Here is a 15,445-nt window from a genome sequence, read left to right on the forward strand (position 1 = left end):
TCTTTGAACATATGCAGAGTGTTTTTCTTTCACCACTGCCTTCAGGGATCAGTTAGGATGCAGGAAAGCTTCCAGGTGGGTTTTGGACCTTAGCTACAATATTATATTAATATTAATTAAATTAATATATAGCTCCTGGAGAGGCATTTTGGCATATTTTAAGAATCCACCCAGACAGAAATTTTAGCCCTGAAGAAGAGGACGTGTCCTGGAAAAAGAGGATACATGGCAACCCTAGGACTGGGCTACTGTTTTCTATCTTTTCAGAGCGCTGTAATTGCCTTGGCAACAGTGTTTCATCCCCTTCTAATAAGGAGCGTCTCCCCATCGTTCTGTCCGGACACCCCATCGTTCTGTCCAGACACTGAGGTCCAGCTCCGAGGGCCTTCTTGTGGTTCCCTCCCTGTGAGAAGTGAGGTTACAGGGAATCAGGCAGAGGGCCTTCTCGGTAGTGGTGCCCGCCCTGTGGAACGCCCTCCCATCAGATGTCAAAGAGATAAACAACAACCTGACATTTAGAAGACATCTGAAGGCAGCCCTGTTCAGGGAAGTTTTTAATGTGTGACATTTTAATGTATTTTTAATTTTTGTTGGAAGCCGCCCAGAGTGGCTGGGGAAAGCCAGATGGGTGGGGTACAAATATATTATTATTATTATTATTATTATTATTATTATTATCTATAACTTGTCACCTTCAGGCTACTTTGTTATGATCCCACCTTGTGGAAGTGCAGGTATTAACAGCAGAGACATGTTTGATGTTTTATTGTGTTTTTAATATTCAATGGGAGCCACCCAGAGTGGCTGGGGAAATCCAGCCAGATGGGTGGGGTAATAATAATAATAATAATAATAATAATAATAATAATAATATGATTATGATTATGGAATAGGACTGGCTTTTTTGCCCTCAGTAATGTTGACACATAATCCAATATGAGTGGCTTCATGGTTTTATGACATCACAAGGAACAGACTGGCTGGGATCACAATGAGAAGAAACGAGGAGGTGGTGTGTAGAATCGGTAAAAAGAAAAGAATTGCAAGGAAGGACACTGTTAAAATGTGGGGTGGGGCTTTTTTTCAGACAGTTACCTTGGGACTAAAGACATCTGCCACATTTTCGTAAAATCACCCCTCAAAAAAAAAAAACCACACCAAAAGGGGTCGTTTTCACAGCATGTCAAAATGCCCACGAAAAGCTTTGAGGTGAGGGATGATTCATGCATGGCACCTTGAGTTCACTGGAGGAAAGGAGGAGGAGTATGTTTTTTAAAAAAATAAAATAAATATGCAGCGAAGCCCTAATTTGCCCCCCTTATCAGACATACTAGTAAATGTTGATAGCTAACATTTAGCATTTGCTCCATGCTACCTACTGACATTCACCAGCATGTCTGAGAGGGAGGGGGGAATTAGGGCTGTGACAATTTTTCAAGATATCCTGGGGCATCAACATTCATATGAGAGTCTTAGCATTCACCATATCCAGGGCATTCACTGTTACATATACGTCACAAACAGATATATCACAAATTATGGCAGAAATGTTCATTGTCATGACTGTAGCTCATCCAGTTTCTTTGCCTGCACTGGCAACTGAAGGGTCAGGCAGTATCTCCCAGGGGACCAGAATTGCCCTAGCAGCTCTCAGTCCTTGATCCTTTTTCTGTTGCAGGTGTGCCATATTTCCTAAATTCAGCGCTCGCTAACTCCCAGTCCTGAGCTGCGGTAGCTGTTGCTTGAAGAGGCTGCTTTGACCTCATGCAACGGAGAGAAAGTGTGCAGGTCTGGTGCCTTTATGAAACAGAAGCAGAATAGACTTTGCTGGAAACGCCTGTAGTTTCTGCAGGACTTCACATGGCTGACTCTGTCTGTGGAGAATTTACAAAAAACCGAGGACTGTTTCATTCCGAGCTTCGGGTAAATGGAGGGAAACGATTTGAGGAGGTGGACTGCTCAGGTATGTCTGTGTGACTGATGCAACTTGGAGTTAAAGGAAACAGAGAGAGTATGGCAAGTGGCTGTGTGCCCTTGAGGAAAAGTGCTTGCAATTTTTGCCTTGCTTTTTTTTAAAAAAAGACCAAGATTTTGAGGTGTCTGTTGTAGGGTGTGGAGCCAGCATGACTTAATAAGTAGGAACTGTGTTTTGATGTGATGTATTCCCCCCAGTTCCCTCAGATATTTTTCCTCCTTCAATTGAACTATTTGAAGTATACCAATTCACGACACTTCAGTTGTAGCATTTATGTGTTTGTAGCTTGCTTCTCGTGGTGAATAGCTTTACAGGCAAGCTTTGCTTATCAGTTACAAGCAAATTTCACTGCCTTTCCTCAGTGAAGCTTAGGGCAGAGTATGTGACTTTTTCAACGTTATAGTCGCACAAATGTCACCCTGTCTCCTGTGTACTGGTTGGGCTGTGAGATAGTAGCTTGTCTAAGACCATCCCGTTGTGTTGTGTGGTTGAATTTGAACTCAAGTCTGCCTACTCCAAATCCTAAAGTACAATCTACAACTCAGAGGTAAGTATCACTATGTTAAATTATAATTACTTCTGAGTAAGTTGGGGGGGGGGGATTTCAGCCCCAAACTCTTTGCTATACACAAAGTGGGTTTCCCAGACTCGGATCCTTTACAGTGTTTACTTCCAGACAGAAGTTTCAGTAAATTCCATGGCATTTACTCCTGGGTAAGTGTGTGGATTTCAGCCTTACCTGACTATTTTGTTGCTTCTTCCTTGCCATCTATTTGTCAGGCATCAACTATGGCTAGCATCTTCTGACAAATACAGCATTTTGCTCGTGGTGTTTCCGCAGTCCTTCAAACAGGTATAACTTTCTATTTGACAAGGGTGATGTCTCTACCTCACCTCAGAACAGCGCAAACCAGTGCTGCCTCACCTTATAGCTATGACTTCTATAAAATTGCAATGACAGAATGGGTTCTTACTTTTCAGGCACTTCAGCCTGGGAGGACAAGAAATGCATATTATGGCACAGGCCAGCTGTCCTCTGGTCAGCAATTAGAAGGCCACTTTGAGAATTGGATGGAGATGTTCAAAACCAAGATAGCAAACTGACCTCCAAACGCAGCTTTTTGAGATAGTCCTATTGTGACAGTTGTGATTCTTGCATATCCTATTATTGCCTTTGCTATGACTCCCAGTTCCTGATGGGTACTGATCTAGGGACTTCCAGCTGCTAATCACTATTCTATAGGTTACTTGTGCCCCATGTGACAAGTAATCTTGGATCTGTTCTCTTTTGACTTACAGGATAAAGGGCAGAATTGATCCTTGTTCATTCATTCATTCAGAGGGCCTCTAGGGATATACATTTGTTTGTTTGTTTGTTTATTATTCTGGCAAGTCTACTCTCTTTGTTGAGGCTTATTATTTAATAGGCGTTGTTTCCTTTTTTTGTGGGCCATATAGATATTACTGTGAGCTCTCACGGACAGGATCTGAAATATAACACATACACCAACAAATTAAATTATTAAATATGTCTGTAGCCAATTTAAATTATGTGGTGGTGTGGAGCAAGATACACAGTACTTCACAGCCTACCTTATTGTTTGGAAAATTCCCTCCATCGTAAGTGGACACTTGAACCAATTCTCATATTTTAAAGAGGGTTTTTTAAAAAAATAAAATAAATAAAAAATTCCTCATGGCACAGAGTGGATGGAGCAACACTGACATCCTTTGGCTTAGGCTTAGGGTAGTATTTGCAGCATCTGCCCCCAAAGTGCCGTGGAGTCTCTGCAATTCTCTCTCTCTCTCTCCCACTGCTGAAGGTTTGGGTTCAGTGGGATCCAAGAAGGGATTGTGCTGAGTCCAATTTGTTGCATTAGGGAGCATCAACTGTTACAGATTTAATCTGCGCAAAGGATTACATCCGCAGAATGGAAAGCTACAGGGCGGCGATCCCAGTAAACGTTACCAACACAATGTGATGCCAGAGATCAGCTGGAACAAAAAAACGCTGGACCCCAAAGAGGTCGGAATAACTCAAGTTTGTTTGGTGTGTAGGGTTTTTTTTTTTTTGGAGGGGCAGAGGCTGCCAGAAAGGCGTCCAGTACAACTCGTTTTTTGCAATAACAGGGGGGGAAGCAAACTCATCGTAACATAGCTGAGGATGAGCAGCAGATAAACCCCGTCTCTCCCGGACCAGGCAGTTGAAGAGTGTGTGTGAATTGGAAACACCAATTTCTTCGATATCATCTCTGAGAGGGCTGTAATTTAATTTGAGAGGTGTGTGGGGGGGTGTCTGTTGGATTTGACATGACAAGTGCCGCAGTCTCTCTCTCTCTCGGTGAGGAGGGAGGAAAATTAGATATCTAACGAGGAAGTGTGGGGTGAGGGGGGTTTAAAAACAAACCAGCAAGAAAAGCCCAGGAGTGGCGGTGCTGTGATTGTGTATTATTATAGCAAGCGGAATAGATGAACTGATTACCTTGGACTTGAAGCAGAAGAGTGCCATTCTGTCAGGAGCAGGAGGAGGGAGTCTTCCATAGAAAGCCCTCCTTTCTTTCTTCCCCTCCCACCACATTCACTTGCAAATCACTGTGAGCCTGGAAAAGCCTTCTCTTCCTTCCAGTCAGTGTAACCTTCCCATGGCAAGTGCTTCGCCTCTATCAGCAGAACCTCTCTCTCTCTCTCTCTCTCTCTCTCTCTCTCTCTCTCTCTCTCTCTTCCTGTGTGGTGGCTTTTTTCCTTTTTTTTTTTTTTTAATCAGGCGCTCTGAATGAAAGCCAGTCAGAGAGGAGAGGGAGAGAGCGAGAGCGAATGCTCCCCCCCCCTCCCGCCCTTCCTTTCCCTGCTGTCCAGAGTTAAGTGATGCTCGGAGAATAAGCCTGAATTAAATTCAAGTAGGATCAGTCTTGCGGGGGGAAGAGAGAAATAGGAGAAAACCACTAAAACAAAGAGGAAGGAAGCTATTGCAATTATCCCACGGCTTTGCATAGGTTGTTGGACGCTACTTCATTCGCGGCAGAAAGGTAGGAACGCTCTTGTTTCTGGCTTTCATAATGCGTGTGTGAGAGAGAGTTTGTTAACAGCGGTGTGGTTTATTGTGACAACAGCAGAGATCTGAAAGATGTAACTTTCTCCAGGATTGCATGATGGTCGTAAGAGAGAAGTTATGTGTATGTATATATATATATATGCATGCAGCCCAGGTAGAATTGCACATATACAGTATATATATCTGTGCAATTCTAGCTGAGCTGCTTTTCTACCTGCTCAAGAATGACAGAGCTATGCAGTTTGCAAAGCCGGTTCATTAACTGCCAAGCTAGAGTCAGAGTAACATATAATTCCTTACAACACACAGCCCACCGGCATTTTGCTGTTGCGAAGGAATTGGTAGGAGGGTAACCAGGAGGGAGATAAATTCTGTGTGCACTTGAAAAGCTTAATCTCTCACAAGGGTAACTATCATGGTCAGAGCTTCAGTTGCAAACACACAAGCCAGGTCTTGCAGCATCCTTGCACGAAGGATAATGGCTTTCTTTTTCCATCAATAACACTATCATAGTTTTCCTCCTCCTTCTGAATAATATCTCTCTGTGAAGTGTGACACACACACACACAAACACACACACACACACAGTGCGAATCCTGCTTCGGGCTACTCCTTGTAGACAGTGGGGATGGATTGATGCACATGGGCTAAACTTATGCGCCTGTCTTGATGGCTTGTAGGATACGCAGAGAATGCTAAGCGTGTGTACCCATCCCGCTTTGTGTACTTGAGAAAGAGTAAAGCAGTGTGTGTGTGTGTGAGAGAGAGAGAGAGAGAGTGAGAGAGAGATAGCACGTTATGTGGGAATACAGGCAGCAGTTGTGCGAATCTTTACTGTCGCTGCTGCAATAAAATCCATATTTGATGTGGTGTTAAATTAATGCAGCATGCTGCAAGTCCCCATCCGTGCTCCTGACAAGTCACCATTGGTGGCATTGTCAGCTGCTCTTACGGCTGCGCTGCAAAAATTAGCAGCAAGCGAACGTGCGACACGGTGCCAGATGTAGCCACCTAAACCTAACAGGGCTTTTGGCATAAAGGATGCCACCGACCGCACGTGCGGTCTGTGACAAACAGCAGCCAGTGGAACCTGACCTATCATCTTTGTTTGCTTGCACACAAATGGAGCCATTTCCTCTTGTCCTCGTCTTTCACTCTGGTAAAGAGAGAGAGAGAGAGAGAGAGAGAGAGAGAGAGAGAGAGAGAGGAGCATCTGTGTTGTTCAAAACTGCATATCTATTACTTCCAAGATGCTTGGAGGGGCATTATTTTGATTCTCTCTGTGTGACATACTGAGAGAGGCGGGAGGGAGGAAGGAGAGAGCATTTACTTCATTTTTGTGTGTGTGTGGCAGCTGGCTTCATATGCATATCTGGCCAAATTTTGGCTTGGGGTTCAGTACCAAATTTCCAAATGATCTCCTTTCAGAAATGTTTTGCTCTTGAGAGCTGCTGCTCAGCACTCTTGCATATCACCATGCATGCTAATATGCTTTCATCCGAAATAGCTTCCTCTGCTGTGATTGGTTTTTTTGTTTTTTAAAAATGTTTCAAAGGGAAATTGTATGAGAGCGAAAGAAAAGGTGGATGTAAAGCTGGCTGAGAAGAAAGAATGAGTGAGAGAAGTTCTCTACTCTGAGGAGAAGAGACTCCTCTAGATTCATGCCCTCAGTGTGGTTGGGTGAGGAGAGAGATGCTGTGTTTTGGAAAATAATCAAATTACCTGGTTCTAGCTCTGCAAACTCCTCAATTTCAAGCCTGCCCTGGTGAAGGAATCTGATTTACTGTGCAATGTGTTTCAGTGAGGGTGGGTGACCATTCCATAATGCAATGCCTCTCTTTTAAGATTTTAGTTGGTTCTGAGTATCAATATGGCATTTAAATAGATGGATTTAATTTTATTAGAGGCTCAATGTCACAACAAATGACGTCACTTACACTGTTTTCATTTTATGTTTGTCATACCATATGATTGATTTTGGGGGGGGGTAACTATGGGGGAGAATACAGCTCTTGCTGCTTGCTTTGCACTCATTTTATATTGGCATGTCTGTCTCCAATTTAGGTTGGCAACTTTGGGTGGAACAGATTAGTCTTAAAGGCATAACCTTTCCCTTGTAGCTATCATGATATGCAGAATGTTATGTGTGGGCATACTTAAGCAATGTTTGACAGTGTATTGATTTTTATTTGGAGTCGCAGTCATTTGTTACTTCAAAAATATGTAGGAATCTTCCCAGTACAGGAATACATAGCTTCAAAAGGGTTCGAGTGCCAAAAACAGAAGTGCAATTTTTAAAAATTGATACACTACACATAGTGCTATGGTCCCTAGATGAGCATCATTTCTCTTGTGTTATATCGTCCAAAGTAATTTGTTGTTAAAGTTAAAAGCAATCCAGGGAGCTCTGTAATGAATGTGGCTGTTAAACAAAGACTATATTGTTTCATCTTTCTCATTAAAGGACTCAGTGCTGAAGACAGAGAGGGTTAATTTGAAAATGGTAGGCATTTCTGGTACTCAGAAAGTCATTTCCTGATCTCAACGTGATATGTTAGGGAAATAGGTGATGAGGGTCTCTCTCTCTCTCCCCCCCCCCCCCCGCAATACTTGCTCAGATGACTTATTGTCTAGATATTTTTGATTAAAAATGTTTGGGTTTTGTATTTTTGTTGTTTTTAAAAATCATCCCATATAATGCCACTAGGCTGCAGCAGTAGCTCACAAGGGTCAGTAAAGGGTTGGACGACTGCATGAGCAAGTGTTAACAAAGTGACATGCCTTGTATCATTGTATTAAGTACTGTCCATTTGCCAATTGATTCAATGTCAGTGGTTGAAATATTCTGCCCACTCTCCTCATTGGACTCCTCCACAAGTTCTGGCTTCTATGTAACACCAGTGTTGGCCCAGATGACCTGGAAAAAGCAACAGAGGGAAGAGACAGAGACACCCAGAAGTGAGAACAACTTCTGCAACATACATCTCAGCTATAAAATTTCCACTGTAGATGCACCAGAGTTTTTCTTATTTAATAGGTGACAGGGAGACTGGTTCACATCTTAGTTAATGCTGCAGAAAGACCAGATTTTGAACAAGAAACCATCAGGTGAAGTACTCTTTATGGCTGATCTGAAAACTTTACAGGTGCCCCAAAAGAAATGACATGTAGGATTTAATCCATTGTGGATCTCTACACACTGGAGAACAAAGAATTCCCACAAGGCGCATGGTAGCATTGAAGCAGGAAGCATAAGTGAGTCCTTCCAGTTTCCATGCTTTGGGGACAACATCTCAAAGGGGAGTCACACATCTGCTGCAAGCTATCTTTGCTTCACAGGCCTCCTCATGGGAGAGATCCATGGTTTGCCCCTTTGCACATCTTCCTCTTCTTGCTTTTTCACTTCCACATAATGTTCAAAGCAATCCATCAGGATACTCTGTACAATGAGGTGCAGTTGATACTACTGAAAAGGCAGAACAGGTGATAAATAGAATCATAGACTTGTAGGGTTGGAAGAGACCATGAGTACCATCCAGCCTCACCCCCTGTGATGAAGGAATCGTTTGCCCAATGTGGCTCTCGAACCCATAACCCTGAGATTAAGAGTCTTATGCTCCGCTGTCACCTCATTTGGCATGTATTCTCTGATCAGTCACTCAGGTTTGATGTCGGAGGTTAACTTTAGACAGTACTGAAGTTAATGATGCTAAGAGTTCCATCTTGTAGGGCCTTCTCGGTCATGATTCCCTGAATGTGGAATTCCCTTCATTGGAGTCAAAAAGACTCCCTCCTCTGATAACATTTCCCCAGTTGAAGACCTGTTTATTCTGCTTGGCCATTGAGGGCTCATCATCTGCTGTTGTGTGACTATTCAATCTCCTGTTGTTGGCTGTTTAGGGAAGCTTTTAATGTTTAGCAGATTACTGTATTTTAATATTTAAATTTATTTTATTTTAGTATTTTAATATTTTGTTGGAAACCACCCAGCATGGCTGGGGAAACCCAGCCAGATGGGCGGGGTATAAATAATAAATTATTATAAAATTATTATTATTGTCTTTCTCTATGTTATTATTATTTTATGGTGCTTTTTGTTGGTCGTCTATTCTGTATTCTAACTCTGTGGCACCCTGGGAAGTTCAGTTGAAAAAGATGGTCTAAAAATATGAGTGATATATAGTGTTAGTCACAGAAGACCAACTGAAATCAAAAGACTTAAGTTATTGATGATTTCATTGGATATCACCCATGATAAAGCAAAAATAAATACATTCACATGCAACATGTACATGGGCTTCCCCCAAAACACATTTGAAAACTCTTCCTATTACTCTGTCATATCCATTTGTACCTGGGTTTTCATCTCAGAATTAGAAATGTGCTTGAATACTTTCAAGAAGAAATACAAGATACACACACATGCTCCCAAGTGTATAAGCTATACTTTGCCACTGTTGAGAAGTACAAAATTTGTGGACTCCAAGGGTCTTCTTTGCGGCCTGCACAAATTCTGCCTCCCATTTGAAAGGCATTCCTTATAATTTGAACATACGATAGTAAAGAAATTGCAGGGTTACTTGATACTGAACTTGTTTCCCACCACAAGTTTAAGCATCTCAAAAATATAGCCCATCCTTCAACGAATGAATTCACTAAACAGGCCAATGAAATGATGGACAGAAGAAGTCTTAAGACTGAGACCTCTCAACCCATAAATTGTGTTGGTTTTACATGATCTTCTAGGTTTCCCGGCTCCCTAGCTCCATTACTGACTGTTTATAGCAAATGTGGTTTGGGAAATTGGAACTGGTGTGGTGTTATCAAATAAGTTAGAAGACCAGGTGTATGACTGATATGTTTTGGAAGCAGATGTGTTTTTCTCCTATCTTATCTAGTATAACCCCTAAACTTTGCATCCCAGTACTTTCTCAGTGCAGTAGACTATTTCTTCCCGAGTATGAAACTTTTTTCATTTTTTTTTAATATGGAGATGCTTGTTGTTCTACAAACTGAGGCCCTCATTCCAGACTCACTCACTCATGTGGTATCTAATTATTGCCTCAAAATAATGAAATATACAGGGCACACAGTTAAACCCAAATTAAGCATGTTTAAGTTCCACTGATGTCAATTGGTAGATAGTTCAATTTAGGCTTGCATTTTCTATTAAGTCCAAAGAGACTTAAAATGCTAACCTTTGACTACAACATGCCTATAGCAAGCAGATCTGCTTTTTTAAGAAGTCTCAATTCTGGCTTGACTGGTCCAAGGTATCATAGCTGACCTCCCTGCTAAAGTAACTTGGATTATTTTGATGCTGCTGTGAAACTGGTTTGAAAAACCCAACCACCAATAGCTATTTTTTGCACTATACTCTCAACCTTTTATTTAATAAAGGGGATTGTTTTGGGTGCAAACCCATTTATTTTCCCTCAGAGACTATTGAGCATCTAAAAAAATCAAGGCCATAGGTGTATTTTGTTTGCTGGTAAATTTGGCCCTGAATTAGGCTGATTTCTTGCTTCTTATCCTTTAGCACATTTGCTAATCCATGGAAGTCCATCCTGTTTTTCATTGTGTGCCTGCCCTAAACCCAATTAAGGGGAATCGATTCATTGCAAACAGTATTACCTGCAAGTAAGTGTGCTTGGAGTACAGCCATTTTTGTTGAGAAATCTTTTAAATTGAACCATTCAATACATTTACACTGCCTCACATACTTCTAATCAGTTTCAGATATGTTTAGTTGCCAAAGTTCTGAACCTAGATCTTTCTAGAAACTGAAGGATTAGGGAAATGGTGGTGGAGTTTTTGGAGGAAGCTATGACAATTCAGTTGTTTTTAGACGGTCTACAATTTGTGCTTCTATGCTCCTTATTCGACCTGCAATACTGGTTTTAACCAGGTTCAGACTCTTTTATTGTTATGATTGTCAGCTGAGGTACCTGGAACCTAGAACTTTGTAAGTAAGCTTATTTATCTGCAACAAAGAATACCAAACAGAACCCAGTGACATCTGAACCATTCTGATTTTGTAATGTAGTTGTTCCCATCCCTTATGCCACTCAAACCCCCATAGACTTTTTGTCAAAATGGCAATAGACTTTGGGAAGCATGGTTTAGATAGATTGATAGATCGATTATTCCTTCTTTAATATAACACATATAATTATAGTAAGAACTCTCATGTAGGAGTTAATACAGTCCTGTTCAGACAGTACCCCTTCAGACTACTGAGGAACGGAACACACTTCAATTGTATCCCTGTTTTCTTTCTGTTTTTCTGTTTCCTTTTTTAAAAGGCCCACAATCCCTTATACTGGCATAGCAGGGGCTGGGGCCTGTCCCAGTCCTCTTCTACATGTGAGTAACTTTTTGTTTTGTTTTTTAATGCATGGGAGCATTTGAAATGCAGAGGCCCACCACCACCACCACCACATTGCAAATAGGTATTATTCACACGGGACTGTATCGGATGATTATTCTGACTGTATAAATTGGCCAGGCTAAGGCTTAACTCTTATGAGAGTGGCATGGTTGGCAATCCCATCGCCCCCCACAGAGATACAGTGTTGCATAAACCACGCAGGAGGGAAGGGGATAATGAGAGATGAACCACTCCAGCCTCACCTGCCCATTGTGTGGACAGGCGGAGTCCCCAGATCCCGCGCGATCCCCCCGTCATGTGTAATAACGACTCATGACAACGTGCTATGGGATTAAATTGGCCACAACTTTATTAAATTTCAAATGTGGGTAGACCTTGGCTCAGGCATTGGGCGTTCTCCCTCCCCAGTCCCCAGCCGGGGACCTAGGGAGCATCAGGGTTATCCAGTGTGTGTGTGTGGGATGGGCCGGCTCTGGAGAACATATGTTCAAGCAGAGATAGCCACCCCCGTTACGCCGCCGCCGCAGGGGAGAGCAATGACGACCTTTCGGCGTATGGTCAAAGCCTCCCTTCAGAAACCCCTTTAACGGGGAGCCCTGGTATCGCCGCCGCAAAGAGGAAGATGGACTAAAGGATTCCGCCCAAGGCCTGATACCGCCAAAGTTGTGACGTTTTGCTACGGGAAAGCCGAAACCTGCCAATGCAGGGAAATTCCTTTCCGGCCCTTTAACAGCGACCTTAACGTAGCAGCGCCCGCATACCTGCGAAGAAAAGTTAACCTGCAAAACCTGTGAAGAAAAGTTAACCTGCAAATAAGACATTAACTGAGGGTGGGTAGGGTGGGAGAAGCTCTGGAGCCAAGTGAGGATTCCCAGGTAAGATCGTCCCTCTATTGTGTGGGCAAGTAATCCTTCCCCTACCTGGCCTGGTCTCCTTGGCAACGCTTCCCCCAGGTGGGATTGGACAACTGACTGAGGTAGGCGGAGACCTCCAGGTATCCCACCTGAGGGAAGGCAAACCAAGCCTATGCTGTTGGAGCCGCTCCAGATCTAGGGGCTGCGCGCGTCCACGCAAAGGGCGCCCCCCGTTTTAAGTGGGGAGCGGTTATTCTACCTCTGATGTTTCTGCAGTCCTGTCCGCATAAATGTGTCCGTAGTCTGTGCTTTCTACATTATCTTGTTGCTAAACAGGCATGAGATGGAACCGTGTCAATCTCCCATACCAAGAATCGGGTCTGAGTCAGCTGTTAAGTTACATTCCAAGTACTGGCATATTCTGTTTCTTTAATTTACAATCTGCATCCATTTCTGGTATCTTGCTAGAAGCAGCTCTCCCCCCCCCTTTCCCCCCCCCCTTCTAATGCCTCCCAGGACTGTATGTGGAATAGATTCTTGTGCATTCAGTTGATAAGGAAGAATTGTGTGCTGCAGGTGGCACAAGTGCGGGAAGTATCTTTTGAGATATTGCTTCGCTTGCTCTAGCAGAGTGGATAAGATTGGAGAAGCAGCTTCTGAACTAAAGGCTGCTAGTTGGCAGTGTGTAATATTTTCTCAGCACCAGTAGCTTGAGTCAAGGGAATATAAAACATGGAGTGAGGTGGGGGAATTGCCTCTACATATATGCTTCCCCCCACCTAGCCAGCAACATGCTACTGTCTTTCTGAACTTTCTTTGTTGCCAACATAAACTTTATACTTTCTCTCCTTTTTTGTGTGCAGTGCACATAAATCAAAATATGAAAAGAAAATGGTTGCTGCAAAGCAGCCAGTGGGGGAAAAAAAAAAGAAATCCTATCAGGAAATGAAATGGCCAAAAAATCTTCCAGGTTTTGCTAGTGCTCAAAAGATAAAGGACTTTTTTTGTTTTGTTTTGAAGAACAAAGAAGTCATTGCACCATTTTGGATTCTATGCATTTTTATATCACTATATATGCATTATTATTATTTTTTGCTATTATGATTTTATCACCGGCCACGTCGTGTGCTACAGGCTGACTGTATTACATTTATCCTATCTTGATGCTTTGTGTCACCCTATAAGCAATATAGAATACCTCTACAGTGTGCCTAGACTGCATGATTTTAAATTGATGTAGCCTTATAATATTTGCAGATGTTATAACACTCGAGCTTTAAAATAATAAATGGTGGGTGACAATGCAGTCCTCTCTCTTGGGGGCAAAGCATTCAAAATATGTTGACTAACACGACACTTGTTTCAGTTTGCATATGCATAACGCTTTTGTCCTGATTTCATCTTGATTTCATCCTAAGCATTAACATTGCATATGAGAGTCTCTGTTAATTAAATGGACATTTGAATAGTTATGACCCAATCCTAATTATAAACATGAATACATCCTATCATCTGTTTTGCAAATTGGGTTAAAGGGTTTCATATTATTTCACTGTGTTTACTGCAAAAATACTCCACTGGGGACCATTTATGACTATCTTCCCATTACATATTACATGCTATCATTTGTCATCAGCACCTACCACTCTGGGGCATATCTAGCCAAAGATAAGCACATTTAACTCCCATTTATATGACTAGTCTAGGGATGGATCCAGACACATCAAAGAAGCGTTTCAGTTAAACGCGTTGTAAACTTTGTATGAGAAATCAGGTTGGCAAAAGCGGAACTCCACAGCACCATCTGGCGTCATTGTGTTAGAATGCCTAAAACAACGCATATAAAGCTCTTTTTCTTTGCCAATGTAGCTGAGTCCTAGGAGTATAATGCCATCAAACATATCACATAGTTCATCCAGTTGATGTGCGATAGAGGCAGTGCTTTTCTTCAGGGGGTACTCAGGGGGTACTCAGTACCAGACCATTTGCTGCTGTTGTTAAAAAGCATGGCACTTACTGTAACAACTTCATGGTGAGTACCAGCACCTATTTTTCTAGGGAAAAAACACTGGATAGAGGCACATTTAGAGGAGGCTCTGAAAACCCACATCATACATCAACTAAAACTAGGAACCGGTTTACAAAATACAAATTTGTTGGATGCTCTTTAGGGAATGACTTTGTGGGTCCGTCTGCAAGAAGTTACCCTATGGCGGCAGGGGGCAGGGAGAAAAAACACACGTGTTCACCAGGGGTTCTGTCTGTGTTTGTTTTCGCATAACAGCATTTCTGTGTGCTGCTCTGGTTCGCCAGAAGTGGCTTAGTCATGCTGGCCACATGACCTGGAAGCTGTATGCCGGCTCCCTCGGCCAATAAAGCCAGATGAGCGCCGCAACCCTAGAGTTGGCCACAACTGGACCTAATGGTCAGGGGTCCCTTTACCTTTAAGAGTTTTCCCATGATAGGTGTGTCACAGTGGGAGGTGCTAGTTCCCGGCAAAGTCAAACAAATGCATTGTACAGAAAAAAAAACTTGTTCTATTTCATGTGCCCAGTGTCACATTTTACAGAGGCCATTAACTGAATCCTTCCCCTCCTCTCTCAGCTCTTTGTCACATATGCGCTGTGCCTATTGCACACTACCCCTCTGTGAAGGTGTGTATCAAACTCTGGCTGGGCACAGCGGTGAGACTATACAGATCAGCAGAGATGCTCTGCAACATCCATCTTTTGCGTTTTTGACTTACGATTGCTGAGATGTCCGTTTGGTCCCTTTTCGGGTGGGTGGCTTTTCGGATGAGTCCTCCCTGGTCCTCCCTGCCAAACTGGCCTATCGCAGGCTGGATCATTTCCTGACACCAAATGGGCCAATTGCAGCAGGAGTAACCATGCCCAGGATGCTGAGGTCCAGCGCCGAGGGCCTTCTGGCAGTTCCCTCATTGCGAGAAGCAAAGCTACAGGGAACCAGGCAGAGGGCCTCCTCGGTAGTGGCGCCCGCCCTGTGGAACACCCTCCCATCAGATGTCAAAGAGATAAACAACTACCTGACATTCAGAAGACATCTTAAGACATCTTAAGTTCAGGGAAGTTTTTGATGTGTGACATCTTAGTTTATTTTTGGTCTTTGTGGAAGCCGCCCAGAGTGGATGGGGAAACCCAGCCAGATGGGCAGGG

General features: G+C 42.8%; 1 protein-coding gene across 5 annotated transcripts in view; it reads left to right on the top strand.

Moving 5' to 3' along the window:
• The first annotated feature begins 1,841 nt into the window (after positions 1-1,841).
• LOC308481934 (cadherin-10) overlaps positions 1,842-15,445 on the top strand; it is a 148,708-nt gene continuing 135,104 nt past the window's right edge. The window contains exon 1 of one of the 5 annotated variants that reach the window (XM_081014772.1): positions 1,842-1,963. The gene's annotated coding sequence lies outside the window, so the exon portion shown is untranslated. Of the gene's footprint in view, positions 1,964-3,768; positions 4,002-4,092; positions 4,193-4,732; positions 5,002-15,445 lie in introns of those variants that run through there. The other 4 variants (XM_081014773.1, XM_081014771.1, XM_081014775.1 and 1 more) reach the window with 4 other exon arrangements.

This window comes from Podarcis pityusensis (genome assembly GCF_964106645.2).
Source record: "Podarcis pityusensis genome assembly, chromosome: 7".
Taxonomy (NCBI): domain Eukaryota; kingdom Metazoa; phylum Chordata; class Lepidosauria; order Squamata; family Lacertidae; genus Podarcis; species Podarcis pityusensis.